At 43.7% G+C, this 26,536-nt stretch overlaps 17 non-coding genes across 17 annotated transcripts; all 17 read left to right on the top strand.

Annotated features, from left to right (window-relative positions):
• The first annotated feature begins 3,030 nt into the window (after nucleotides 1-3,030).
• Nucleotides 3,031-3,113, top strand: TRNAL-UAG (transfer RNA leucine (anticodon UAG)). Its single transcript has one exon. It is a non-coding gene; the product is annotated as a tRNA-Leu (tRNA).
• A 2,015-nt stretch (nucleotides 3,114-5,128) lies between these two features.
• On the top strand, nucleotides 5,129-5,211 carry TRNAL-UAG (transfer RNA leucine (anticodon UAG)). Its single transcript has one exon. It is a non-coding gene; the product is annotated as a tRNA-Leu (tRNA).
• A 906-nt stretch (nucleotides 5,212-6,117) lies between these two features.
• TRNAP-AGG (transfer RNA proline (anticodon AGG)) lies at nucleotides 6,118-6,200 on the top strand. Its single transcript has one exon. It is a non-coding gene; the product is annotated as a tRNA-Pro (tRNA).
• Nucleotides 6,201-7,925: 1,725 nt separating this feature from the next.
• TRNAL-CAG (transfer RNA leucine (anticodon CAG)) lies at nucleotides 7,926-8,008 on the top strand. Its single transcript has one exon. It is a non-coding gene; the product is annotated as a tRNA-Leu (tRNA).
• Nucleotides 8,009-8,201: 193 nt separating this feature from the next.
• TRNAL-AAG (transfer RNA leucine (anticodon AAG)) lies at nucleotides 8,202-8,284 on the top strand. Its single transcript has one exon. It is a non-coding gene; the product is annotated as a tRNA-Leu (tRNA).
• A 1,024-nt stretch (nucleotides 8,285-9,308) lies between these two features.
• Nucleotides 9,309-9,391, top strand: TRNAL-UAG (transfer RNA leucine (anticodon UAG)). Its single transcript has one exon. It is a non-coding gene; the product is annotated as a tRNA-Leu (tRNA).
• A 632-nt stretch (nucleotides 9,392-10,023) lies between these two features.
• TRNAL-CAG (transfer RNA leucine (anticodon CAG)) lies at nucleotides 10,024-10,106 on the top strand. The gene has a single exon. It is a non-coding gene; the product is annotated as a tRNA-Leu (tRNA).
• Nucleotides 10,107-12,394: 2,288 nt separating this feature from the next.
• On the top strand, nucleotides 12,395-12,477 carry TRNAL-AAG (transfer RNA leucine (anticodon AAG)). Its single transcript has one exon. It is a non-coding gene; the product is annotated as a tRNA-Leu (tRNA).
• A 1,024-nt stretch (nucleotides 12,478-13,501) lies between these two features.
• Nucleotides 13,502-13,584, top strand: TRNAL-UAG (transfer RNA leucine (anticodon UAG)). Its single transcript has one exon. It is a non-coding gene; the product is annotated as a tRNA-Leu (tRNA).
• Nucleotides 13,585-17,072: 3,488 nt separating this feature from the next.
• TRNAL-UAG (transfer RNA leucine (anticodon UAG)) lies at nucleotides 17,073-17,155 on the top strand. Its single transcript has one exon. It is a non-coding gene; the product is annotated as a tRNA-Leu (tRNA).
• Nucleotides 17,156-18,061: 906 nt separating this feature from the next.
• Nucleotides 18,062-18,144, top strand: TRNAP-AGG (transfer RNA proline (anticodon AGG)). Its single transcript has one exon. It is a non-coding gene; the product is annotated as a tRNA-Pro (tRNA).
• A 1,725-nt stretch (nucleotides 18,145-19,869) lies between these two features.
• Nucleotides 19,870-19,952, top strand: TRNAL-CAG (transfer RNA leucine (anticodon CAG)). Its single transcript has one exon. It is a non-coding gene; the product is annotated as a tRNA-Leu (tRNA).
• A 193-nt stretch (nucleotides 19,953-20,145) lies between these two features.
• On the top strand, nucleotides 20,146-20,228 carry TRNAL-AAG (transfer RNA leucine (anticodon AAG)). The gene has a single exon. It is a non-coding gene; the product is annotated as a tRNA-Leu (tRNA).
• A 1,024-nt stretch (nucleotides 20,229-21,252) lies between these two features.
• Nucleotides 21,253-21,335, top strand: TRNAL-UAG (transfer RNA leucine (anticodon UAG)). Its single transcript has one exon. It is a non-coding gene; the product is annotated as a tRNA-Leu (tRNA).
• A 632-nt stretch (nucleotides 21,336-21,967) lies between these two features.
• TRNAL-CAG (transfer RNA leucine (anticodon CAG)) lies at nucleotides 21,968-22,050 on the top strand. Its single transcript has one exon. It is a non-coding gene; the product is annotated as a tRNA-Leu (tRNA).
• A 2,288-nt stretch (nucleotides 22,051-24,338) lies between these two features.
• TRNAL-AAG (transfer RNA leucine (anticodon AAG)) lies at nucleotides 24,339-24,421 on the top strand. Its single transcript has one exon. It is a non-coding gene; the product is annotated as a tRNA-Leu (tRNA).
• Nucleotides 24,422-25,445: 1,024 nt separating this feature from the next.
• TRNAL-UAG (transfer RNA leucine (anticodon UAG)) lies at nucleotides 25,446-25,528 on the top strand. Its single transcript has one exon. It is a non-coding gene; the product is annotated as a tRNA-Leu (tRNA).
• The last annotated feature ends 1,008 nt before the right edge of the window (nucleotides 25,529-26,536 follow it).

Consider the following 26,536-nt stretch of genomic DNA (forward strand, 5'->3'; position numbering starts at 1 on the left):
ATATAATATCTGAATAAGTAACAAACTTCAGTTTCAACTGCAAATTAATTTGCCCAATTCTGTCTTCAAGCTCGTATAATATTCTTCTCGCACTCGTGGTGTTTTATGTGTTTTTTGGGGGGTGCTTAAAAAGTCCCTTTTATTAATGAAATGGGTTACATTCAGTCTTGTGATATTTTTGGTTTCCAATAAGTAGATTGTTAATTTTAAGTAACCTCATTTTCTAATGCTCCATTCAAGAGATGTTTCCACTATGAAATGCAGAGCAAGGGGAAAGAGCACAAGTGATAGAGCGAGTGAGTGAGAAGGGGTGTTGAGGAAGGAGAGAATGAAACAAAGACAGAGTGAGTGAACGGCAGGTAGGCCTAGAAGAGGAGACTAAAAGTGAAGGCGACATACTTTTCCCTGCTTTTGACCTCCCACCCATCCCAAACCGACCACAAATGTACCATCTATGCAACGTTGGTATGCAGAAATTCACGCCTCAGCCAGTGAGGGTGAGTCCCAGGCCAGGGGCTAGAGAGCAAAAGACTGCATGTGCTCAGACGTTCCGTGCTAGGGACAGTTGATCTGAAACAAGGTCTGCTCTCTTGTATCCAGCAAGGATCTAGAAATCCTGCATGAATCTGCAAGGCACATGGACAGCATACATTTGCATAATATGCCCCACCTTCTGCCTTCCTACTTCCTGTGCAGTAGTTGTTTGTGTAGAGAGAGAGGTCGCAGGCAAGGTAATTTTGTGAGTAGGATACAGGACCCTAAATAGCTGGTGAGAGGTATGAGGTATTCTAAAAGCATAAAAATTGTACACCTGTGAAATGAAATGCTTTCACATGTGATCTTCTGTGTTTATTGTCCTGTGCATAAAGTTGCACCTTGTGTTTGAAGGTTTAAATTATTTCAGGCTTGCATGGAGGCAGAAATTTCTGAGTGACTTTTATACATTTCTTAAGACTCTGCACTGTCAGGATGGCCGGGTGGTCTAAGGCGCTGTGTTTAGGCTGCAGTCTCCTCTGGAGGCGTGGGTTCGAATCCCACTTCTGACATGACTTTTGGAGATATAATCTCCTTTTTCAGGTTAACATCTGATGGAAGTTGCATCTGTTGGTCTTCACCTGGGATGTGATTCCGTCCTCATCTAGTCAAGAGAGCTGGGGTTTCTCATATATTTCGGTTGTATAAAGTCTCGCTGACAAAGTGCAGTCCTTACTATATGAGCATAGGACCCATGTAAGAGCTCATCTGGAAGAGTCATGCTCTTGTATGCCCTGGCCAGACAGGCCATGCAAATATAGAAGAATGCCTAGCATCTGGTAGACAGTTGGACTCCAGCACACTTACGGCAATTTCCTCAGGGCTGTGAGCAGGGGCTGCTTAGATTTGCATATTCCACCCTATGTTGTGACATTGAAATTCCTTGTTGAATTTGCTTTAGCTAGCCAAGAGGTGGCTGTTGACTCAATTTCAAAGCAGCTTTGGGCCGTTCAAGTGGCTGGTTAATAGCACTTTCTCTTTGTACGCCTTAAAGGTCTAAAGAGTTCTTCATAGGTACTGCTCTCTATGGATTGTTCAAAGATCTGTTGGAAGTACTTATAATAGGATAAATAAATTGAGGGCATGCCTTTTCGGTACCCCACTTGCATGGCTGTCTGGCCTGTGGAAGGTTCCACAAATGCAAGTTAGGATGGCAGAGTGGTCTAAGGCGCTGCGTTCAGGTCGCAGTCTCTTCTGGAGGTGTGGGTTCAAATCCCACTTCAGACAATTTTGTGTTTACTCTACTTTTTTCTTGAGAGAGAAAAAATCAGATCATTTCCCTCACATGGGCTTATATGGTTGTCTACTTGGAAAAGTGCAGTGAGTTTTTTTCTTGCTCTAGCCACTCATGACCTAAGATGTGTGCTTTTTTTGGTTCACAATATCTTTCCCACTCTGTAGATGATCAAGCAACATGTGGTCAGGATGGCCGAGTGGTCTAAGGCGCTGTGTTAAGGCCGCAGTCTCTGCTGGAGGCGTGGGTTCAAATCGCACTTCTGACAAAACTTTAAGTCCATTTTGTCTCTGAGTTCTTTTAGAATCTCAGCTAAAAATTGGCAGTGCATATAATATCTGAATAAGTAACAAACTTCAGTTTCAACTGCAAATTAATTTGCCCAATTCTGTCTTCAAGCTCGTATAATATTCTTCTAGCACTCGTGGTGTTTTATGTGTTTTTTGGGGGGTGCTTAAAAAGTCCCTTTTATTAATGAAATGGGTTACATTCAGTCTTGTGATATTTTTGGTTTCCAATAAGTAGATGCTCCATTCAAGAGATGTTTCCACTATGAAATGCAGAGCAAGGGGAAAGAGCACAAGTGATAGAGCGAGTGAGTGAGAAGGGGTGTTGAGGAAGGAGAGAATGAAACAAAGACAGAGTGAGTGAACGGCAGGTAGGCCTAGAAGAGGAGACTAGAAGTGAAGGCGACATACTTTTCCCTGCTTTTGACCTCCCACCCATCCCAAACCGACCTCAAACGTACCATCTATGCAACGTTGGTATGCAGAAATTCACGCCTCAGCCAGTGAGGGTGAGTCCCAGGCCAGGGGCTAGAGAGCAAAAGACTGCATGTGCTCAGACGTTCCCTGCTAGGGACAGTTGATCTGAAACAAGGTTTGCTCTCTTGTATCCAGCAAGGATCTAGAAATCCTGCATGAATCTGCAAGGCACAATGACAGCATACATTTGCATAATATGCCCCACCTTCTGCCTTCCTACTTCCTGTGCAGTAGTTGTTTGTGTAGAGAGAGAGGTCGCAGGCAAGGTAATTTTGTGAGTAGGATACAGGACCCTAAATAGCTGGTGAGAGGTATGAGGTATTCTAAAAGCATAAAAATTGTACACCTGTGAAATGAAATGCTTTCACATGTGATCTTCTGTGTTTATTGTCCTGTGCATAAAGTTGCACCTTGTGTTTGAAGGTTTAAATTATTTCAGGCTTGCATGGAGGCAGAAATTTCTGAGTGACTTTTATACATTTCTTAAGACTTTGCACTGTCAGGATGGCCGAGTGGTCTAAGGTGCTGTGTTTAGGCCGCAGTCTCCTCTGGAGGCGTGGGTTTGAATCCCACTTCTGACATGACTTTTGGAGATATAATCTCCTTTTTCAGGTTAACATCTGATGAAAGTTGCATCTGTTGGTCGTCACCTGGGATGTGATTCCGTCCTCATCTAGTCAAGAGAGCTGGGGTTTCTCATATATTTCGGTTGTATAAAGTCTTGCTGACAAAGTGCAGTCCTTACTATATGAGCATAGGACCCATGTAAGAGCTCATCTGGAAGAGTCATGCTCTTGTATGCCCTGGCCAGACAGGCCATGCAAATATGGAAGAATGCCTAGCATCTGGTAGACAGTTGGACTCCAGCACACTTACGGAAATTTCCTCAGGGCTGTGATCAGGGGCTGCTTAGATTTGCGTATTCCACCCTATGTTGTGACATTGAAATTCCTTGTTGAATTTGCTTTAGCTAGCCAAGAGGTGGCTGTTGACTCAATTTCAAAGCAGCTTTGGGCCGTTCAAGTGGCTGGTTAATAGCACTTTCTCTTTGTACGCCTTAAAGGTCTAAAGAGTTCTTCATAGTTACTGCTCTCATGGATTGTTCAAAGATCTGTTGGAAGTACTTATAATAGGATAAATAAATTGAGGGCATGCCTTTTCGGTACCCCACTTGCATGGCTGTCTGGACTGTGGAAGGTTCCACAAATGCAAGTCAGGATGGCCGAGTGGTCTAAGGCGCTGCGTTCAGGTCGCAGTCTCTTCTGGAGGCGTGGGTTCAAATCTCACTTCTGACAATTGTGTGTTTACTCTACTTTTTTCTTGAGAGACAAAAAAATCAGATCATTTCCCTCACATGGGCTTATATGGTTGTCTACTTGGAAAAGTGCAGTGAGTTTTTTTCTTGCTCTAGCCACTCATGGCCAAAGATGTGTGCTTTTTTTGGTTCACAATATCTTTCCCTCTCTGTTGATGATCAAACAACATGTGGTCAGGATGGCCGCGTGGTCTAAACGCGCTGCGTTAAGGCCGCAGTCTCTCCTGGAGGCGCGGGTTCGAATCCCACATCTGACAAAAATTTAAGTCCATTTTGTCTCTGAGTTCTTTTAGAATCTCAGCTAAAAATTGGCAGTGCATATAATATCCGAATAAGTAACAAACTTCAGTTTCAACTGCAAATGAATTTGCCCAATTCTGTCTTCAAGCTCGTATAATATTCTTCTCGCACTCGTGGTGTTTTATGTGTTTTTTGGGGGGTGCTTAAAAAGTCCCTTTTATTAATGAAATGGGTTACATTCAGTCTTGTGATATTTTTGGTTTCCAATAAGTAGATTGTTAATTTTATGTAACCTCATTTTCTAATGCTCCATTCAAGAGATGTTTCCACTATGAAATGCAGAGCAAGGGGAAAGAGCACAAGTGATAGAGCGAGTGAGTGAGAAGGGGTGTTGAGGAAGGAGAGAATGAAACAAAGACAGAGTGAGTGAACCGCAGGTAGGCCTAGAAGAGGAGACTAGAAGTGAAGGCAACATACTTTTCCCTGCTTTTGACCTCCCACCCATCCCAAACCGACCACAAACGTACCATCTATGCAACGTTGGTATGCAGAAATTCACGCCTCAGCCAGTGAGGGTGAGTCCCAGGCCAGGGGCTAGAGAGCAAAAGACTGCATGTGCTCAGACGTTCCCTGCTAGGGACAGTTGATCTGAAACAAGGTCTGCTCTCTTGTATCCAGCAAGGATCTAGAAATCCTGCATGAATCTGCAAGGCACAATGACAGCATACATTTGCATAATATGCCCCACCTTCTGCCTTCCTACTTCCTGTGCAGTAGTTGTTTGTGTAGAGAGAGAGGTCGCAGGCAAGGAAATTTTGTGAGTAGGATACAGGACCCTAAATAGCTGGTGAGAGGTATGAGAAATTCTAAAAGCATAAAAATTGTACACCTGTGAAATGAAATGCTTTCACATGTGATCTTCTGTGTTTATTGTCCTGTGCATAAAGTTGCACCTTGTGTTTGAAGGTTTAAATTATTTCAGGCTTGCATGGAGGCAGAAATTTCTGAGTGACTTTTATACATTTCTTAAGACGTTGCACTGTCAGGATGGCCGAGTGGTCTAAGGTGCTGTGTTTAGGCCGCAGTCTCCTCTGGAGGCGTGGGTTCGAATCCCACTTCTGACATGACTTTTGGAGATGTAATCTCCTTTTTCAGGTTAACATCTGATGGAAGTTGCATCTGTTGGTCTTCACCTGGGATGTGATTCCGTCCTCATCTAGTCAAGAGAGCTGGGGTTTCTCATATATTTCGGTTGTATAAAGTCTTGCTGACAAAGTGCAGTCCTTACTATATGAGCATAGGACCCATGTAAGAGCTCATTTGGAAGAGTCATGCTCTTGTATGCCCTGGCCAGACAGGCCATGCAAATATGGAAGAATGCCTAGCATCTGGTAGACAGTTGGATTCCAGCACACTTACGGCAATTTCCTCAGGGCTGTGATCAGGGGCTGCTTAGATTTGCGTATTCCACCCTATGTTGTGACATTGAAATTCCTTGTTGAATTTGCTTTAGCTAGCCAAGAGGTGGCTGTTGACTCAATTTCAAAGCAGCTTTGGGCCGTTCAAGTGGCTGGTGAATAGCACTTCTCTTTGTACGCCTTAAAGGTCTAAAGAGTTCTTCATAGGTACTGCTCTCTATGGATTGTTCAAAGATCTGTTGGAAGTACTTATAATAGGATAAATAAATTGAGGGCATGCCTTTTCGGTACCCCACTTGTATGGCTGTCTGGCCTGTGGAAGGTTCCACAAATGCAAGGCAGGATGGCCGAGTGGTCTAAGGCGCTGCGTTCAGGTCGCAGTCTCTTCTGGAGGCGTGGGTTCAAATCCCACTTCTGACAATTGTGTGTTTACTCTATTTTTTTCTTGAGAGAGAAAAAATCAGATCATTTCCCTCACATGGGCTTATATGGTTGTCTACTTGGAAAAGTGCAGTGAGTTTTTTTCTTGCTCTAGCCACTCATGACCTAAGATGTGTGCTTTTTTTGGTTCACAATATCTTTCCCTCTCTGTAGATGATCAAGCAGCATGTGGTCAGGATGGCCGAGTGGTCTAAGACGCTGCGTTAGGGCCGCAGTCTCTCCTGGAGGTGTGGGTTCGAATCCCACTTCTGACAAAACTTTAAGTCCATTTTGTCTCTCAGTTCTCTTAGAAACACGGCTAAAAATTGGCAGTGCATATAATATCTGAATAAATAACAAACTTCAGTTTCAACTGCAAATTTATTTGCCCAATTCTGTCTTCAAGCTCGTATAATATTCTTCTAGCACTCGTGGTGTTGTATGTGTTTTTTGGGGAGTGCTTAAAAAGTCCCTTTTATTAATGAGATGGGTTACATTCAGTCTTGTGATATTTTTGGTTTCCAATAAGTAGATTGTTAATTTTATGTAACCTCATTTTCTAATGCTCCATTCAAGAGATGTTTCCACTATGAAATGCAGAGCAACGGGAAAGAGCAAGTGAGTTAGAAGGGGTGTTGAGGAAGGAGAGAATGAAAGAAAGACAGAGTGAGTGAACGATAGGTAGGCCTAGAAGAGGAGACTAGAAGTGAAGGCGACATACTTTTCCCTGCTTTTGACCTCCCACCCATCCCAAACCGACCACAAACGTACCATCTATGCAACGTTGGTATGCAGAAATTCACACCTCAGCCAGTGAGGGTGAGTCCCAGGCCAGGGGCTAGAGAGCAAAAGACTGCATGTGCTCAGACGTTCCCTGCTAGGGACAGTTGATCTGAAACAAGGTCTGCTCTCTTGTATCCAGCAAGGATCTAGAAATCCTGCATGAATCTGCAAGGCACATTGACAGCATACATTTGGATAATCTGCCCCACCTTCTGCCTTCCTACTTCCTGTGCAGTAGTTGTTTGTGTAGAGAGAGAGGTCGCAGGCAAGGTAATTTTGTGAGTAGGATACAGGACCCTAAATAGCTGAGGAGAGGTATGAGGTATTCTAAAAGCATAGAAATTGTACACCTGTGAAATGAAATGCTTTCACGTGTGATCTTCTGTGTTTATTGTCCTGTGCATAAAGTTGCACCTTGTGTTTGAAGGTTTAAATTATTTCAGGCTTGCATGGAGGCAGAAATTTCTGAGTGACTTTTATACATTTCTTAAGACTCTGCACTGTCAGGATGGCCGAGTGGTCTAAGGCGCTGTGTTTAGGCCGCAGTCTCCTCTGGAGGCGTGGGTTCAAATCCCACTTCTATCATGACTTTTGGAGATATAATCTCCTTTATCAGGTTAACATCTGATGGAAGTTGCATCTGTTGGTCTTCACCTGGGACGTGATTCCATCCTCATCTAGTCAAGAGAGCTGGGGTTTCTCATATATTTCGGTTGTATAAAGTCTTGGTGACAAAGTGCAGTCCTTACTATATGAGCATAGGACCCATGTAAGAGCTCATCTGGAAGAGTCATGCTCTTGTATGCCCTGGCCGGACAGGCCATGCAAATATGGAAGAATGCCTAGCATCTGGTAGACAGTTGGACTCCAGCACACTTACGGCAATTTCCTCAGGGCTGTGATCAGGGGCTGCTTAGATTTGCGTATTCCACCCTATGTTGTGACATTGAAATTCCTTGTTGAATTTGCTTTAGCTAGCCAAGAGGTGGCTGTTGACTCAATTTCAAAGCAGCTTTGGGCCGTTCAAGTGGCTGGTTAATAGCACTTTCTCTTTGTACGCCTTAAAGGTCTAAAGAGTTCTTCATAGTTACTGCTCTCTATGGATTGTTCAAAGATCTGTTGGAAGTACTTATAATAGGATAAATAAATTGAGGGCATGCCTTTTCGGTACCCCACTTGCATGGCTGTCTGGCCTGTGGAAGGTTCCACAAATGCAAGTCAGGATGGCCAAGTGGTCTAAGGCGCTGCGTTCAGGTCGCAGTCTCTTCTGGAGGCGTGGGTTCAAATCCCACTTCTGACAATTGTGTGTTTACTCTACTTTTTTCTTGAGAGACAAAAAAATCTGATCATTTCCCTCACATGGGCTTATATGGTTGTCTACTTGGAAAAGTGCAGTGAGTTTTTTTCTTGCTCTAGCCACTCATGGCCTAAGATGTGTGCTTTTTTTGGTTCACAATATCTTTCCCTCTCTGTTGATGATCAAACAACATGTGGTCAGGATGGCCGAGTGGTCTAAGGCGCTGCGTTAAGGCCGCAGTCTCTCCTGGAGGCGCGGGTTCGAATCCCACTTCTGACAAAAATTTAAGTCCATTTTCTCTCTGAGTTCTTTTAGAATCTCAGCTAAAAATTGGCAGTGCATATAATATCCGAATAAGTAACAAACTTCAGTTTCAACTGCAAATGAATTTGCCCAATTCTGTCTTGAAGCTCGTATAATATTCTTCTCGCACTCGTGGTGTTTTAGGTGTTTTTTGGGGGGTGCTTAAAAAGTCCCTTTTATTAATGAAATGGGTTACATTCAGTCTTGTGATATTTTTGGTTTCCAATAAGTAGATTGTTAATTTTATGTAACCTCATTTTCTAATGCTCCATTCAAGAGATGTTTCCACTATGAAATGCAGAGCAAGGGGAAAGAGCACAAGTGATAGAGCGAGTGAGTGAGAAGGGGTGTTGAGGAAGGAGAGAATGAAACAAAGAGAGAGTGAGTGAACCGCAGGTAGGCCTAGAAGAGGAGACTAGAAGTGAAGGCAACATACTTTTCCCTGCTTTTGACCTCCCACCCATCCCAAACCGACCACAAACGTACCATCTATGCAACGTTGGTATGCAGAAATTCACGCCTCAGCCAGTGAGGGTGAGTCCCTGGCCAGGGGCTAGAGAGCAAAAGACTGCATGTGCTCAGACGTTCCCTGCTAGGGACAGTTGATCTGAAACAAGGTCTGCTCTCTTGTATCCAGCAAGGATCTAGAAATCCTGCATGAATCTGCAAGGCACAATGACAGCATACATTTGCATAATATGCCCCACCTTCTGCCTTCCTACTTCCTGTGCAGTAGTTGTTTGTGTAGAGAGAGAGGTCGCAGGCAAGGAAATTTTGTGAGTAGGATACAGGACCCTAAATAGCTGGTGAGAGGTATGAGAAATTCTAAAAGCATAAAAATTGTACACCTGTGAAATGAAATGCTTTCACATGTGATCTTCTGTGTTTATTGTCCTGTGCGTAAAGTTGCACCTTGTGTTTGAAGGTTTAAATTATTTCAGGCTTGCATGGAGGCAGAAATTTCTGAGTGACTTTTATACATTTCTTAACACTATGCACTGTCAGGATGGCCGAGTGGTCTAAGGTGCTGTGTTTAGGCTGCAGTCTCCTCTGGAGGCGTGGGTTCGAATCCCACTTCTGACATGACTTTTGGAGATATAATCTCCTTTTTCAGGTTAACATCTGACGGAAGTTGCATCTGTTGGTCTTCACCTGGGACGTGATTCCGTCCTCATCTAGTCAAGAGAGCTGGGGTTTCTCATATATTTCGGTTGTATAAAGTCTTGCTGACAAAGTGCAGTCCTTACTATATGAGCATGGGACCCATGTAAGAGCTCATCTGGAAGAGTCATGCTCTTGTATGCCCTGGCCAGACAGTTCATGCGAATATGGAAGAATGCCTAGCATCTGGTAGACAGTTGGACTCCAGCACACTTACGCCAATTTCCTCAGGGCTGTGATCAGGGGCTGCTTAGATTTGCGTATTCCACCCTATGTTGTGACATTGAAATTCCTTGTTGAATTTGCTTTAGCTAGCCAAGAGGTGGCTGTTGACTCAATTTCAAAGCCGCTTTGGGCCGTTCAAGTGGCTGGTGAATAGCACTTTCTCTTTGTACGCCTTAAAGGTCTAAAGAGTTCTTCATAGGTACTGCTCTCTATGGATTGTTCAAAGATCTGTTGGAAGTACTTATAATAGGATAAATAAATTGAGGGAAAGCCTTTTCGGTACCCCACTTGCATGGCTGTCTGGCCTGTGGAAGGTGCCACAAATGCAAGTCAGGATGGCCGAGTGGTCTAAGGCGCTGTGTTCAGGTCGCAGTCTCTTCTGGAGGTGTGGGTTCGAATCCCACTTCTGACAATTTTGTGTTTACTCTACTTTTTTCTTGAGAGAGAAAAAATCAGATCATTTCCCTCACATGGGCTTATATGGTTGTCTACTTGGAAAAGTGCAGTGAGTTTTTTTCTTGCTCTAACCACTCATGACCTAAGATGTGTGCTTTTTTTGGTTCACAATATCTTTCCCTCTCTGTAGATGATCAAGCAACATGTGATCAGGATGGCCTAGTGGTCTAAGGCGCTGTGTTAAGGCCGCAGTCTCTCCTGGAGGCATGGGTTTGAATCCCACTTCTGACAAAACTTTAAGTCCATTTTGAGTCTGAGTTCTTTTAGAATCTCAGCTAAAAATTGGCAGTGCATATAATATCTGAATAAGTAACAAACTTCAGTTTCAACTGCAAATTAATTTGCCCAATTCTGTCTTCAAGCTCGTATAATATTCTTCTAGCACTCGTGGTGTTTTATGTGTTTTTTGGGGGGTGCTTAAAAAGTCCCTTTTATTAATGAAATGGGTTACATTCAGTCTTGTGATATTTTTGGTTTCCAATAAGTAGATTGTTAATTTTATGTAACCTCATTTTCTAATGCTCCATTCAAGAGATGTTTCCACTATGAAATGCAGAGCAAGGGGAAAGAGCACAAGTGATAGAGCGAGTGAGTCTGAAGGGGTGTTGAGGAAGGAGAGAATGAAACAAAGACAGAGTGAGTGAACAGCAGGTAGGCCTAGAAGAGGAGACTAGAAGTAAAGGCGACATACTTTTCCCTGCTTTTGACCTCCCACCCATTCCAAACCGACCACAAACGTACCATCTATGCAACTTTGGTATGCAGAAATTCACGCCTCAGCCAGTGAGGGTGAGTCCCAGGTCAGGGGCTAGTGAGCAAAAGACTGCATGTGCTCAGATGTTCCCTGCTAGGGACAGTTGATCTGAAACAAGGTCTGCTCTCTTGTATCCTGCAAGGAGCTAGAAATCCTGCGAGAATCTGCAAGGCACATTGACAGCATACATTTGCATAATCTGCCCCACCTTCTGCCTTCCTACTTCCTGTGCAGTAGTTGTTTGTGTAGAGTGAGAGGTTGCAGGCAAGGTAATTGTGTGAGTAGGATACAGGACCCTAAATAGCTGGTAAGAGGTATGAGGTATTCTAAAAGCATAAAAATTGTACACCTGTGAAATGAAATGCTTTCACATGTGATCTTCTGTGTTTATTGTCCTGTGCATAAAGTTGCACCTTGTGTTTGAAGGTTTAAATTATTTCAGGCTTGCATGGAGGCAGAAATTTCTGAGTGACTTTTATACAGTTCTTAAGACTTTGCACTGCAGGATGGCCGAGTGGTCTAAGGCAATGTGTTTAGGCCGCAGTCTCCTCTGGAGTCGTGGGTTTGAATCCCACTTCTGACATGACTTTTGGAGATATAATCTCCTTTATCAGGTTAACATCTGATGGAAGTTGCATCTGTTGGTCTTCACCTGGGACGTGATTCCGTCCTCATCTAGTCAAGAGAGCTGGGGTTTCTCATATATTTCGGTTGTATAAAGTCTTGCTGACGAAGTCCAGTCCTTACTATATGAGCATAGGACCCATGTAAGAGCTCATCTGGAAGAGTCATGCTCTTGTATGCCCTGGCCAGACAGGCCATGCAAATATCGAAGAATGCTTAGCATCTGGTAGACAGTTGGACTCCAGCACACTTACAGCAATTTCCTCAGGGCTGTGATCAGGGGATGCTTGGATTTGCGTATTCCACCCTATGTTGTGACATTGAAATTCCTTGTTGAATTTGCTTTAGCTAGCCAAGAGGTGGCTGTTGACTCAATTTCAAAGCAGCTTTGGGCCGTTCAAGTGGCTGGTGAATAGCACTTTCTCTTTGTACGCCTTAAAGGTCTAAAGAGTTCTTCATAGGTACTGCTCTCTATGGATTGTTCAAAGATCTGTTGGAAGTAGTTATAATAGGATAAAATAATTGAGGGAATGCCTTTTCGGTACCCCACTTGCATGGCTGTCTGGCTTGTGGAAGGTGCCACAAATGCAACTCAGGATGGCCGAGTGGTCTAAGGCGCTGTGTTCAGGTTGCAGTCTCTTCTGGAGACGTGGGTTTGAATCCCACTTCTGACAATTGTGTGTTTACTCTACTTTTTTCTTGAGACAGAAAAAATCAGATCATTTCCCTCACATGGGCTTATATGGTTGTCTACTTGGAAAAGTGCAGTGAGTTTTTTTCTTGCTCTAGCCACTCATGGCCTAAGATGTGTGCTTTTTTTGGTTCACAATATCTTTTCCTCTCTGTAGATGATCAAGCAACATGTGGTCAGGATGGCTGAGTGGTCTAAGGCGCTGCGTTAAGGCCGCAGTCTCTCCTGGAGGCGTGGGTTCGAATCCCATTTCTGACATAACTTTAAGTCCATTTTGTCTCTGAGTTCTTTTAGAATCGCAGCTAAAAATTGGCAGTGCATATAATATCTGAATAAGTAACAAACTTCAGTTTCAACTGCAAATTAATTTGCCCAATTCTGTCTTCAAGCTCGTATAATATTCTTCTCGCACTCGTGGTGTTTTATGTGTTTTTTGGGGGGTGCTTAAAAAGTCCCTTTTATTAATGAAATGGGTTACATTCAGTCTTGTGATATTTTTGGTTTCCAATAAGTAGATTGTTAATTTTATGTAACCTCATTTTCTAATGCTCCATTCAAGAGATGTTTCCACTATGAAATGCAGAGCAAGGGGAAAGAGCACAAGTGATAGAGCGAGTGAGTGAGAAGGGGTGTTGAGGAAGGAGAGAATGAAACAAAGACAGAGTGAGTGAACGGCAGGTAGGCCTAGAAGAGGAGACTAAAAGTGAAGGTGACATACTTTTCCCTGCTTTTGACCTCCCACCCATCCCAAACCGACCACAAATGTACCATCTATGCAACGTTGGTATGCAGAAATTCACGCCTAAGCCAGTGCGGGTGAGTCCCAGGCCAGGGGCTAGAGAGAAAAAGACTGCATGTGCTCAGACGTTCCCTGCTAGGGACAGTTGATCTGAAACATGGTCTGCTCTCTTGTATCCAGCAAGGATCTAGAAATCCTGCATGAATCTGCAAGGCACAATGACAGCATACATTTGCATAATATGCCCCACCTTCTGCCTTCCTACTTCCTGTGCAGTAGTTGTTTGTGTAGAGAGGGAGGTCGCAGGCAAGGTAATTTTGTGAGTAGGATACAGGACCCTAAATAGCTGGTGAGAGGTATGAGGTATTCTAAAAGCATAAAAATTGTACACCTGTGAAATGAAATGCTTTCACATGTGATCTTCTGTGTTTATTGTCCTGTGCATAAACTTCCACCTTGTGTTTGAAGGTTTAAATTATTTCAGGCTTGCATGGAGGCAGAAATTTCTGAATGACTTTTATACATTTCTTAAGACTCTGCACTGTCAGGATGGCCGAGTGATCTAAGGCGCTGTGTTTAGGCCGCAGTCTCCTCTGGAGGCGTGGGTTCGAATCCCACTTCTGACATGACTTTTGGAGATATAATCTCCTTTTTCAGGTTAACATCTGATGGAAGTTGCATCTGTTGGTCTTCACCTGGGATGTGATTCCGTCCTCATCTAGTCAAGAGAGCTGGGGTTTCTCATATATTTCAGTTGTATAAAGTCTTGCTGAGAAAGTGCAGTCCTTACTATATGAGCATAGGACCCATGTAAGAGCTCATCTGGAAGAGTCATGGTCTTGTATGCCCTGGCCAGACAGGCCATGCAAATATGGAAGAATGCCTAGCATCTGGTAGACAGTTGGACTCCAGCACACTTACGGCAATTTCCTCAGGGCTGTGATCAGGGGCTGCTTAGATTTGCGTATTCCACCCTATGTTGTGACATTGAAATTCCTTTTGAATTTGCTTTAGCTAGCCAAGAGGTGGCTGTTGACTCAATTTCAAAGCAGCTTTGGGCCGTTCAAGTGGCTGGTTAATAGCACTTTCTCTTTGTACGCCTTAAAGGTCTAAAGAGTTCTTCATAGGTACTGCTCTCTATGGATTGTTCAAAGATCTGTTGGAAGTACTTATAATAGGATAAATAAATTGAGGGCATGCCTTTTCGGTACCCCACTTGCATGGCTGTCTGGCCTGTGGAAGGTTCCACAAATGCAAGTCAGGATGGCCGAGTGGTCTAAGGCGCTGCGTTTAGGTCGCAGTCTCTTCTGGAGGCGTGGGATCAAATCCCACTTCTGACAATTGTGTGTTTACTCTACTTTTTTCTTGAGAGAAGGAGAGAATGAAACAAAGACAGAGTGATTGAACAGCAGGTAGGCCTAGAAGAGGAGACTAGAAGTGAAGGCGACATACTTTTCCCTGCTTTTGACCTCCCACCCATTCCAAACCGACCACAAACGTACCATCTATGCAACTTTGGTATGCAGAAATTCACGCCTCAGCCAGTGAGGGTGAGTCCCAGGCCAGGGGCTAGAGAGCAAAAGACTGCATGTGCTCAGATGTTCCCTGCTAGGGACAGTTGATCTGAAACAAGGTCTGCTCTCTTGTATCCTGCAAGGAGCTAGAAATCCTGCGAGAATCTGCAAGGCACATTGACAGCATACATTTGCATAATCTGCCCCACCTTCTGCCTTCCTACTTCCTGTGCAGTAGTTGTTTGTGTAGAGTGAGAGGTTGCAGGCAAGGTAATTTTGTGAGTAGGATACAGGACCCTAAATAGCTGGTAAGAGGTATGAGGTATTCTAAAAGCATTAAAATTGTACACCTGTGAAATGAAATGCTTTCACATGTGATCTTCTGTGTTTATTGTCCTGTGCATAAAGTTGCACCTTGTGTTTGAAGGTTTAAATTATTTCAGGCTTGCATGGAGGCAGAAATTTCTGAGTGACTTTTATACAGTTCTTAAGACTTTGCACTGTCAGGATGGCCGAGTGGTCTGAGGCGATGTGTTTAGGCCGCAGTCTCCTCTGGAGGCGTGGGTTTGAATCCCACTTCTGACATGACTTTTGGAGATATAATCTCCTTTATCAGGTTAACATCTGATGGAAGTTGCATCTGTTGGTCTTCACCTGGGACGTGATTCCGTCCTCATCTAGTCAAGAGAGCTGGGGTTTCTCATATATTTCGGTTGTATAAAGTCTTGCTGACAAAGTCCAGTCCTTACTATATGAGCATAGGACCCATGTAAGAGCTCATCTGGAAGAGTCATGCTCTTGTATGCCCTGGCCAGACAGGCCATGCAAATATGGAAGAATGCCTAGCATCTGGTAGACAGTTGGACTCCAGCACACTTACGGAAATTTCCTCAGGGCTGTGATCAGGGGCTGCTTAGATTTGCGTATTCCACCCTATGTTGTGACATTGAAATTCCTTGTTGAATTTGCTTTAGCTAGCCAAGAGGTGGCTGTTGACTCAATTTCAAAGCAGCTTTGGGCCGTTCAAGTGGCTGGTTAATAGCACTTTCTCTTTGTACGCCTTAAAGGTCTAAAGAGTTCTTCATAGTTACTGCTCTCATGGATTGTTCAAAGATCTGTTGGAAGTACTTATAATAGGATAAATAAATTGAGGGCATGCCTTTTCGGTACCCCACTTGCATGGCTGTCTGGACTGTGGAAGGTTCCACAAATGCAAGTCAGGATGGCCGAGTGGTCTAAGGCGCTGCGTTCAGGTCGCAGTCTCTTCTGGAGGCGTGGGTTCAAATCTCACTTCTGACAATTGTGTGTTTACTCTACTTTTTTCTTGAGAGACAAAAAAATCAGATCATTTCCCTCACATGGGCTTATATGGTTGTCTACTTGGAAAAGTGCAGTGAGTTTTTTTCTTGCTCTAGCCACTCATGGCCAAAGATGTGTGCTTTTTTTGGTTCACAATATCTTTCCCTCTCTGTTGATGATCAAACAACATGTGGTCAGGATGGCCGCGTGGTCTAAACGCGCTGCGTTAAGGCCGCAGTCTCTCCTGGAGGCGCGGGTTCGAATCCCACATCTGACAAAAATTTAAGTCCATTTTGTCTCTGAGTTCTTTTAGAATCTCAGCTAAAAATTGGCAGTGCATATAATATCCGAATAAGTAACAAACTTCAGTTTCAACTGCAAATGAATTTGCCCAATTCTGTCTTCAAGCTCGTATAATATTCTTCTCGCACTCGTGGTGTTTTATGTGTTTTTTGGGGGGTGCTTAAAAAGTCCCTTTTATTAATGAAATGGGTTACATTCAGTCTTGTGATATTTTTGGTTTCCAATAAGTAGATTGTTAATTTTATGTAACCTCATTTTCTAATGCTCCATTCAAGAGATGTTTCCACTATGAAATGCAGAGCAAGGGGAAAGAGCACAAGTGATAGAGCGAGTGAGTGAGAAGGGGTGTTGAGGAAGGAGAGAATGAAACAAAGACAGAGTGAGTGAACCGCAGGTAGGCCTAGAAGAGGAGACTAGAAGTGAAGGCAACATACTTTTCCCTGCTTTTGACCTCCCACCCATCCCAAACCGACCACAAACGTACCATCTATGCAACGTTGGTATGCAGAAATTCACGCCTCAGCCAGTGAGGGTGAGTCCCAGGCCAGGGGCTAGAGAGCAAAAGACTGCATGTGCTCAGACGTTCCCTGCTAGGGACAGTTGATCTGAAACAAGGTCTGCTCTCTTGTATCCAGCAAGGATCTAGAAATCCTGCATGAATCTGCAAGGCACAATGACAGCATACATTTGCATAATATGCCCCACCTTCTGCCTTCCTACTTCCTGTGCAGTAGTTGTTTGTGTAGAGAGAGAGGTCGCAGGCAAGGAAATTTTGTGAGTAGGATACAGGACCCTAAATAGCTGGTGAGAGGTATGAGAAATTCTAAAAGCATAAAAATTGTACACCTGTGAAATGAAATGCTTTCACATGTGATCTTCTGTGTTTATTGTCCTGTGCATAAAGTTGCACCTTGTGTTTGAAGGTTTAAATTATTTCAGGCTTGCATGGAGGCAGAAATTTCTGAGTGACTTTTATACATTTCTTAAGACGTTGCACTGTCAGGATGGCCGAGTGGTCTAAGGTGCTGTGTTTAGGCCGCAGTCTCCTCTGGAGGCGTGGGTTCGAATCCCACTTCTGACATGACTTTTGGAGATGTAATCTCCTTTTTCAGGTTAACATCTGATGGAAGTTGCATCTGTTGGTCTTCACCTGGGATGTGATTCCGTCCTCATCTAGTCAAGAGAGCTGGGGTTTCTCATATATTTCGGTTGTATAAAGTCTTGCTGACAAAGTGCAGTCCTTACTATATGAGCATAGGACCCATGTAAGAGCTCATTTGGAAGAGTCATGCTCTTGTATGCCCTGGCCAGACAGGCCATGCAAATATGGAAGAATGCCTAGCATCTGGTAGACAGTTGGATTCCAGCACACTTACGGCAATTTCCTCAGGGCTGTGATCAGGGGCTGCTTAGATTTGCGTATTCCACCCTATGTTGTGACATTGAAATTCCTTGTTGAATTTGCTTTAGCTAGCCAAGAGGTGGCTGTTGACTCAATTTCAAAGCAGCTTTGGGCCGTTCAAGTGGCTGGTGAATAGCACTTCTCTTTGTACGCCTTAAAGGTCTAAAGAGTTCTTCATAGGTACTGCTCTCTATGGATTGTTCAAAGATCTGTTGGAAGTACTTATAATAGGATAAATAAATTGAGGGCATGCCTTTTCGGTACCCCACTTGTATGGCTGTCTGGCCTGTGGAAGGTTCCACAAATGCAAGGCAGGATGGCCGAGTGGTCTAAGGCGCTGCGTTCAGGTCGCAGTCTCTTCTGGAGGCGTGGGTTCAAATCCCACTTCTGACAATTGTGTGTTTACTCTATTTTTTTCTTGAGAGAGAAAAAATCAGATCATTTCCCTCACATGGGCTTATATGGTTGTCTACTTGGAAAAGTGCAGTGAGTTTTTTTCTTGCTCTAGCCACTCATGACCTAAGATGTGTGCTTTTTTTGGTTCACAATATCTTTCCCTCTCTGTAGATGATCAAGCAGCATGTGGTCAGGATGGCCGAGTGGTCTAAGACGCTGCGTTAGGGCCGCAGTCTCTCCTGGAGGTGTGGGTTCGAATCCCACTTCTGACAAAACTTTAAGTCCATTTTGTCTCTCAGTTCTCTTAGAAACACGGCTAAAAATTGGCAGTGCATATAATATCTGAATAAATAACAAACTTCAGTTTCAACTGCAAATTTATTTGCCCAATTCTGTCTTCAAGCTCGTATAATATTCTTCTAGCACTCGTGGTGTTGTATGTGTTTTTTGGGGAGTGCTTAAAAAGTCCCTTTTATTAATGAGATGGGTTACATTCAGTCTTGTGATATTTTTGGTTTCCAATAAGTAGATTGTTAATTTTATGTAACCTCATTTTCTAATGCTCCATTCAAGAGATGTTTCCACTATGAAATGCAGAGCAACGGGAAAGAGCAAGTGAGTTAGAAGGGGTGTTGAGGAAGGAGAGAATGAAAGAAAGACAGAGTGAGTGAACGATAGGTAGGCCTAGAAGAGGAGACTAGAAGTGAAGGCGACATACTTTTCCCTGCTTTTGACCTCCCACCCATCCCAAACCGACCACAAACGTACCATCTATGCAACGTTGGTATGCAGAAATTCACACCTCAGCCAGTGAGGGTGAGTCCCAGGCCAGGGGCTAGAGAGCAAAAGACTGCATGTGCTCAGACGTTCCCTGCTAGGGACAGTTGATCTGAAACAAGGTCTGCTCTCTTGTATCCAGCAAGGATCTAGAAATCCTGCATGAATCTGCAAGGCACATTGACAGCATACATTTGGATAATCTGCCCCACCTTCTGCCTTCCTACTTCCTGTGCAGTAGTTGTTTGTGTAGAGAGAGAGGTCGCAGGCAAGGTAATTTTGTGAGTAGGATACAGGACCCTAAATAGCTGAGGAGAGGTATGAGGTATTCTAAAAGCATAGAAATTGTACACCTGTGAAATGAAATGCTTTCACGTGTGATCTTCTGTGTTTATTGTCCTGTGCATAAAGTTGCACCTTGTGTTTGAAGGTTTAAATTATTTCAGGCTTGCATGGAGGCAGAAATTTCTGAGTGACTTTTATACATTTCTTAAGACTCTGCACTGTCAGGATGGCCGAGTGGTCTAAGGCGCTGTGTTTAGGCCGCAGTCTCCTCTGGAGGCGTGGGTTCAAATCCCACTTCTATCATGACTTTTGGAGATATAATCTCCTTTATCAGGTTAACATCTGATGGAAGTTGCATCTGTTGGTCTTCACCTGGGACGTGATTCCATCCTCATCTAGTCAAGAGAGCTGGGGTTTCTCATATATTTCGGTTGTATAAAGTCTTGGTGACAAAGTGCAGTCCTTACTATATGAGCATAGGACCCATGTAAGAGCTCATCTGGAAGAGTCATGCTCTTGTATGCCCTGGCCGGACAGGCCATGCAAATATGGAAGAATGCCTAGCATCTGGTAGACAGTTGGACTCCAGCACACTTACGGCAATTTCCTCAGGGCTGTGATCAGGGGCTGCTTAGATTTGCGTATTCCACCCTATGTTGTGACATTGAAATTCCTTGTTGAATTTGCTTTAGCTAGCCAAGAGGTGGCTGTTGACTCAATTTCAAAGCAGCTTTGGGCCGTTCAAGTGGCTGGTTAATAGCACTTTCTCTTTGTACGCCTTAAAGGTCTAAAGAGTTCTTCATAGTTACTGCTCTCTATGGATTGTTCAAAGATCTGTTGGAAGTACTTATAATAGGATAAATAAATTGAGGGCATGCCTTTTCGGTACCCCACTTGCATGGCTGTCTGGCCTGTGGAAGGTTCCACAAATGCAAGTCAGGATGGCCAAGTGGTCTAAGGCGCTGCGTTCAGGTCGCAGTCTCTTCTGGAGGCGTGGGTTCAAATCCCACTTCTGACAATTGTGTGTTTACTCTACTTTTTTCTTGAGAGACAAAAAAATCTGATCATTTCCCTCACATGGGCTTATATGGTTGTCTACTTGGAAAAGTGCAGTGAGTTTTTTTCTTGCTCTAGCCACTCATGGCCTAAGATGTGTGCTTTTTTTGGTTCACAATATCTTTCCCTCTCTGTTGATGATCAAACAACATGTGGTCAGGATGGCCGAGTGGTCTAAGGCGCTGCGTTAAGGCCGCAGTCTCTCCTGGAGGCGCGGGTTCGAATCCCACTTCTGACAAAAATTTAAGTCCATTTTCTCTCTGAGTTCTTTTAGAATCTCAGCTAAAAATTGGCAGTGCATATAATATCCGAATAAGTAACAAACTTCAGTTTCAACTGCAAATGAATTTGCCCAATTCTGTCTTGAAGCTCGTATAATATTCTTCTCGCACTCGTGGTGTTTTAGGTGTTTTTTGGGGGGTGCTTAAAAAGTCCCTTTTATTAATGAAATGGGTTACATTCAGTCTTGTGATATTTTTGGTTTCCAATAAGTAGATTGTTAATTTTATGTAACCTCATTTTCTAATGCTCCATTCAAGAGATGTTTCCACTATGAAATGCAGAGCAAGGGGAAAGAGCACAAGTGATAGAGCGAGTGAGTGAGAAGGGGTGTTGAGGAAGGAGAGAATGAAACAAAGAGAGAGTGAGTGAACCGCAGGTAGGCCTAGAAGAGGAGACTAGAAGTGAAGGCAACATACTTTTCCCTGCTTTTGACCTCCCACCCATCCCAAACCGACCACAAACGTACCATCTATGCAACGTTGGTATGCAGAAATTCACGCCTCAGCCAGTGAGGGTGAGTCCCTGGCCAGGGGCTAGAGAGCAAAAGACTGCATGTGCTCAGACGTTCCCTGCTAGGGACAGTTGATCTGAAACAAGGTCTGCTCTCTTGTATCCAGCAAGGATCTAGAAATCCTGCATGAATCTGCAAGGCACAATGACAGCATACATTTGCATAATATGCCCCACCTTCTGCCTTCCTACTTCCTGTGCAGTAGTTGTTTGTGTAGAGAGAGAGGTCGCAGGCAAGGAAATTTTGTGAGTAGGATACAGGACCCTAAATAGCTGGTGAGAGGTATGAGAAATTCTAAAAGCATAAAAATTGTACACCTGTGAAATGAAATGCTTTCACATGTGATCTTCTGTGTTTATTGTCCTGTGCGTAAAGTTGCACCTTGTGTTTGAAGGTTTAAATTATTTCAGGCTTGCATGGAGGCAGAAATTTCTGAGTGACTTTTATACATTTCTTAACACTATGCACTGTCAGGATGGCCGAGTGGTCTAAGGTGCTGTGTTTAGGCTGCAGTCTCCTCTGGAGGCGTGGGTTCGAATCCCACTTCTGACATGACTTTTGGAGATATAATCTCCTTTTTCAGGTTAACATCTGACGGAAGTTGCATCTGTTGGTCTTCACCTGGGACGTGATTCCGTCCTCATCTAGTCAAGAGAGCTGGGGTTTCTCATATATTTCGGTTGTATAAAGTCTTGCTGACAAAGTGCAGTCCTTACTATATGAGCATGGGACCCATGTAAGAGCTCATCTGGAAGAGTCATGCTCTTGTATGCCCTGGCCAGACAGTTCATGCGAATATGGAAGAATGCCTAGCATCTGGTAGACAGTTGGACTCCAGCACACTTACGCCAATTTCCTCAGGGCTGTGATCAGGGGCTGCTTAGATTTGCGTATTCCACCCTATGTTGTGACATTGAAATTCCTTGTTGAATTTGCTTTAGCTAGCCAAGAGGTGGCTGTTGACTCAATTTCAAAGCCGCTTTGGGCCGTTCAAGTGGCTGGTGAATAGCACTTTCTCTTTGTACGCCTTAAAGGTCTAAAGAGTTCTTCATAGGTACTGCTCTCTATGGATTGTTCAAAGATCTGTTGGAAGTACTTATAATAGGATAAATAAATTGAGGGAAAGCCTTTTCGGTACCCCACTTGCATGGCTGTCTGGCCTGTGGAAGGTGCCACAAATGCAAGTCAGGATGGCCGAGTGGTCTAAGGCGCTGTGTTCAGGTCGCAGTCTCTTCTGGAGGTGTGGGTTCGAATCCCACTTCTGACAATTTTGTGTTTACTCTACTTTTTTCTTGAGAGAGAAAAAATCAGATCATTTCCCTCACATGGGCTTATATGGTTGTCTACTTGGAAAAGTGCAGTGAGTTTTTTTCTTGCTCTAACCACTCATGACCTAAGATGTGTGCTTTTTTTGGTTCACAATATCTTTCCCTCTCTGTAGATGATCAAGCAACATGTGATCAGGATGGCCTAGTGGTCTAAGGCGCTGTGTTAAGGCCGCAGTCTCTCCTGGAGGCATGGGTTTGAATCCCACTTCTGACAAAACTTTAAGTCCATTTTGAGTCTGAGTTCTTTTAGAATCTCAGCTAAAAATTGGCAGTGCATATAATATCTGAATAAGTAACAAACTTCAGTTTCAACTGCAAATTAATTTGCCCAATTCTGTCTTCAAGCTCGTATAATATTCTTCTAGCACTCGTGGTGTTTTATGTGTTTTTTGGGGGGTGCTTAAAAAGTCCCTTTTATTAATGAAATGGGTTACATTCAGTCTTGTGATATTTTTGGTTTCCAATAAGTAGATTGTTAATTTTATGTAACCTCATTTTCTAATGCTCCATTCAAGAGATGTTTCCACTATGAAATGCAGAGCAAGGGGAAAGAGCACAAGTGATAGAGCGAGTGAGTCTGAAGGGGTGTTGAGGAAGGAGAGAATGAAACAAAGACAGAGTGAGTGAACAGCAGGTAGGCCTAGAAGAGGAGACTAGAAGTAAAGGCGACATACTTTTCCCTGCTTTTGACCTCCCACCCATTCCAAACCGACCACAAACGTACCATCTATGCAACTTTGGTATGCAGAAATTCACGCCTCAGCCAGTGAGGGTGAGTCCCAGGTCAGGGGCTAGTGAGCAAAAGACTGCATGTGCTCAGATGTTCCCTGCTAGGGACAGTTGATCTGAAACAAGGTCTGCTCTCTTGTATCCTGCAAGGAGCTAGAAATCCTGCGAGAATCTGCAAGGCACATTGACAGCATACATTTGCATAATCTGCCCCACCTTCTGCCTTCCTACTTCCTGTGCAGTAGTTGTTTGTGTAGAGTGAGAGGTTGCAGGCAAGGTAATTGTGTGAGTAGGATACAGGACCCTAAATAGCTGGTAAGAGGTATGAGGTATTCTAAAAGCATAAAAATTGTACACCTGTGAAATGAAATGCTTTCACATGTGATCTTCTGTGTTTATTGTCCTGTGCATAAAGTTGCACCTTGTGTTTGAAGGTTTAAATTATTTCAGGCTTGCATGGAGGCAGAAATTTCTGAGTGACTTTTATACAGTTCTTAAGACTTTGCACTGCAGGATGGCCGAGTGGTCTAAGGCAATGTGTTTAGGCCGCAGTCTCCTCTGGAGTCGTGGGTTTGAATCCCACTTCTGACATGACTTTTGGAGATATAATCTCCTTTATCAGGTTAACATCTGATGGAAGTTGCATCTGTTGGTCTTCACCTGGGACGTGATTCCGTCCTCATCTAGTCAAGAGAGCTGGGGTTTCTCATATATTTCGGTTGTATAAAGTCTTGCTGACAAAGTCCAGTCCTTACTATATGAGCATAGGACCCATGTAAGAGCTCATCTGGAAGAGTCATGCTCTTGTATGCCCTGGCCAGACAGGCCATGCAAATATCGAAGAATGCTTAGCATCTGGTAGACAGTTGGACTCCAGCACACTTACAGCAATTTCCTCAGGGCTGTGATCAGGGGATGCTTGGATTTGCGTATTCCACCCTATGTTGTGACATTGAAATTCCTTGTTGAATTTGCTTTAGCTAGCCAAGAGGTGGCTGTTGACTCAATTTCAAAGCAGCTTTGGGCCGTTCAAGTGGCTGGTGAATAGCACTTTCTCTTTGTACGCCTTAAAGGTCTAAAGAGTTCTTCATAGGTACTGCTCTCTATGGATTGTTCAAAGATCTGTTGGAAGTAGTTATAATAGGATAAAATAATTGAGGGAATGCCTTTTCGGTACCCCACTTGCATGGCTGTCTGGCTTGTGGAAGGTGCCACAAATGCAACTCAGGATGGCCGAGTGGTCTAAGGCGCTGTGTTCAGGTTGCAGTCTCTTCTGGAGACGTGGGTTTGAATCCCACTTCTGACAATTGTGTGTTTACTCTACTTTTTTCTTGAGACAGAAAAAATCAGATCATTTCCCTCACATGGGCTTATATGGTTGTCTACTTGGAAAAGTGCAGTGAGTTTTTTTCTTGCTCTAGCCACTCATGGCCTAAGATGTGTGCTTTTTTTGGTTCACAATATCTTTTCCTCTCTGTAGATGATCAAGCAACATGTGGTCAGGATGGCTGAGTGGTCTAAGGCGCTGCGTTAAGGCCGCAGTCTCTCCTGGAGGCGTGGGTTCGAATCCCATTTCTGACATAACTTTAAGTCCATTTTGTCTCTGAGTTCTTTTAGAATCGCAGCTAAAAATTGGCAGTGCATATAATATCTGAATAAGTAACAAACTTCAGTTTCAACTGCAAATTAATTTGCCCAATTCTGTCTTCAAGCTCGTATAATATTCTTCTCGCACTCGTGGTGTTTTATGTGTTTTTTGGGGGGTGCTTAAAAAGTCCCTTTTATTAATGAAATGGGTTACATTCAGTCTTGTGATATTTTTGGTTTCCAATAAGTAGATTGTTAATTTTATGTAACCTCATTTTCTAATGCTCCATTCAAGAGATGTTTCCACTATGAAATGCAGAGCAAGGGGAAAGAGCACAAGTGATAGAGCGAGTGAGTGAGAAGGGGTGTTGAGGAAGGAGAGAATGAAACAAAGACAGAGTGAGTGAACGGCAGGTAGGCCTAGAAGAGGAGACTAAAAGTGAAGGTGACATACTTTTCCCTGCTTTTGACCTCCCACCCATCCCAAACCGACCACAAATGTACCATCTATGCAACGTTGGTATGCAGAAATTCACGCCTAAGCCAGTGCGGGTGAGTCCCAGGCCAGGGGCTAGAGAGAAAAAGACTGCATGTGCTCAGACGTTCCCTGCTAGGGACAGTTGATCTGAAACATGGTCTGCTCTCTTGTATCCAGCAAGGATCTAGAAATCCTGCATGAATCTGCAAGGCACAATGACAGCATACATTTGCATAATATGCCCCACCTTCTGCCTTCCTACTTCCTGTGCAGTAGTTGTTTGTGTAGAGAGGGAGGTCGCAGGCAAGGTAATTTTGTGAGTAGGATACAGGACCCTAAATAGCTGGTGAGAGGTATGAGGTATTCTAAAAGCATAAAAATTGTACACCTGTGAAATGAAATGCTTTCACATGTGATCTTCTGTGTTTATTGTCCTGTGCATAAACTTCCACCTTGTGTTTGAAGGTTTAAATTATTTCAGGCTTGCATGGAGGCAGAAATTTCTGAATGACTTTTATACATTTCTTAAGACTCTGCACTGTCAGGATGGCCGAGTGATCTAAGGCGCTGTGTTTAGGCCGCAGTCTCCTCTGGAGGCGTGGGTTCGAATCCCACTTCTGACATGACTTTTGGAGATATAATCTCCTTTTTCAGGTTAACATCTGATGGAAGTTGCATCTGTTGGTCTTCACCTGGGATGTGATTCCGTCCTCATCTAGTCAAGAGAGCTGGGGTTTCTCATATATTTCAGTTGTATAAAGTCTTGCTGAGAAAGTGCAGTCCTTACTATATGAGCATAGGACCCATGTAAGAGCTCATCTGGAAGAGTCATGGTCTTGTATGCCCTGGCCAGACAGGCCATGCAAATATGGAAGAATGCCTAGCATCTGGTAGACAGTTGGACTCCAGCACACTTACGGCAATTTCCTCAGGGCTGTGATCAGGGGCTGCTTAGATTTGCGTATTCCACCCTATGTTGTGACATTGAAATTCCTTTTGAATTTGCTTTAGCTAGCCAAGAGGTGGCTGTTGACTCAATTTCAAAGCAGCTTTGGGCCGTTCAAGTGGCTGGTTAATAGCACTTTCTCTTTGTACGCCTTAAAGGTCTAAAGAGTTCTTCATAGGTACTGCTCTCTATGGATTGTTCAAAGATCTGTTGGAAGTACTTATAATAGGATAAATAAATTGAGGGCATGCCTTTTCGGTACCCCACTTGCATGGCTGTCTGGCCTGTGGAAGGTTCCACAAATGCAAGTCAGGATGGCCGAGTGGTCTAAGGCGCTGCGTTTAGGTCGCAGTCTCTTCTGGAGGCGTGGGATCAAATCCCACTTCTGACAATTGTGTGTTTACTCTACTTTTTTCTTGAGAGAAGGAGAGAATGAAACAAAGACAGAGTGATTGAACAGCAGGTAGGCCTAGAAGAGGAGACTAGAAGTGAAGGCGACATACTTTTCCCTGCTTTTGACCTCCCACCCATTCCAAACCGACCACAAACGTACCATCTATGCAACTTTGGTATGCAGAAATTCACGCCTCAGCCAGTGAGGGTGAGTCCCAGGCCAGGGGCTAGAGAGCAAAAGACTGCATGTGCTCAGATGTTCCCTGCTAGGGACAGTTGATCTGAAACAAGG

This window comes from Lissotriton vulgaris, chromosome 8, assembly GCF_964263255.1.
Source record: "Lissotriton vulgaris chromosome 8, aLisVul1.2, whole genome shotgun sequence".
Lineage (NCBI taxonomy): Eukaryota > Metazoa > Chordata > Amphibia > Caudata > Salamandridae > Lissotriton > Lissotriton vulgaris.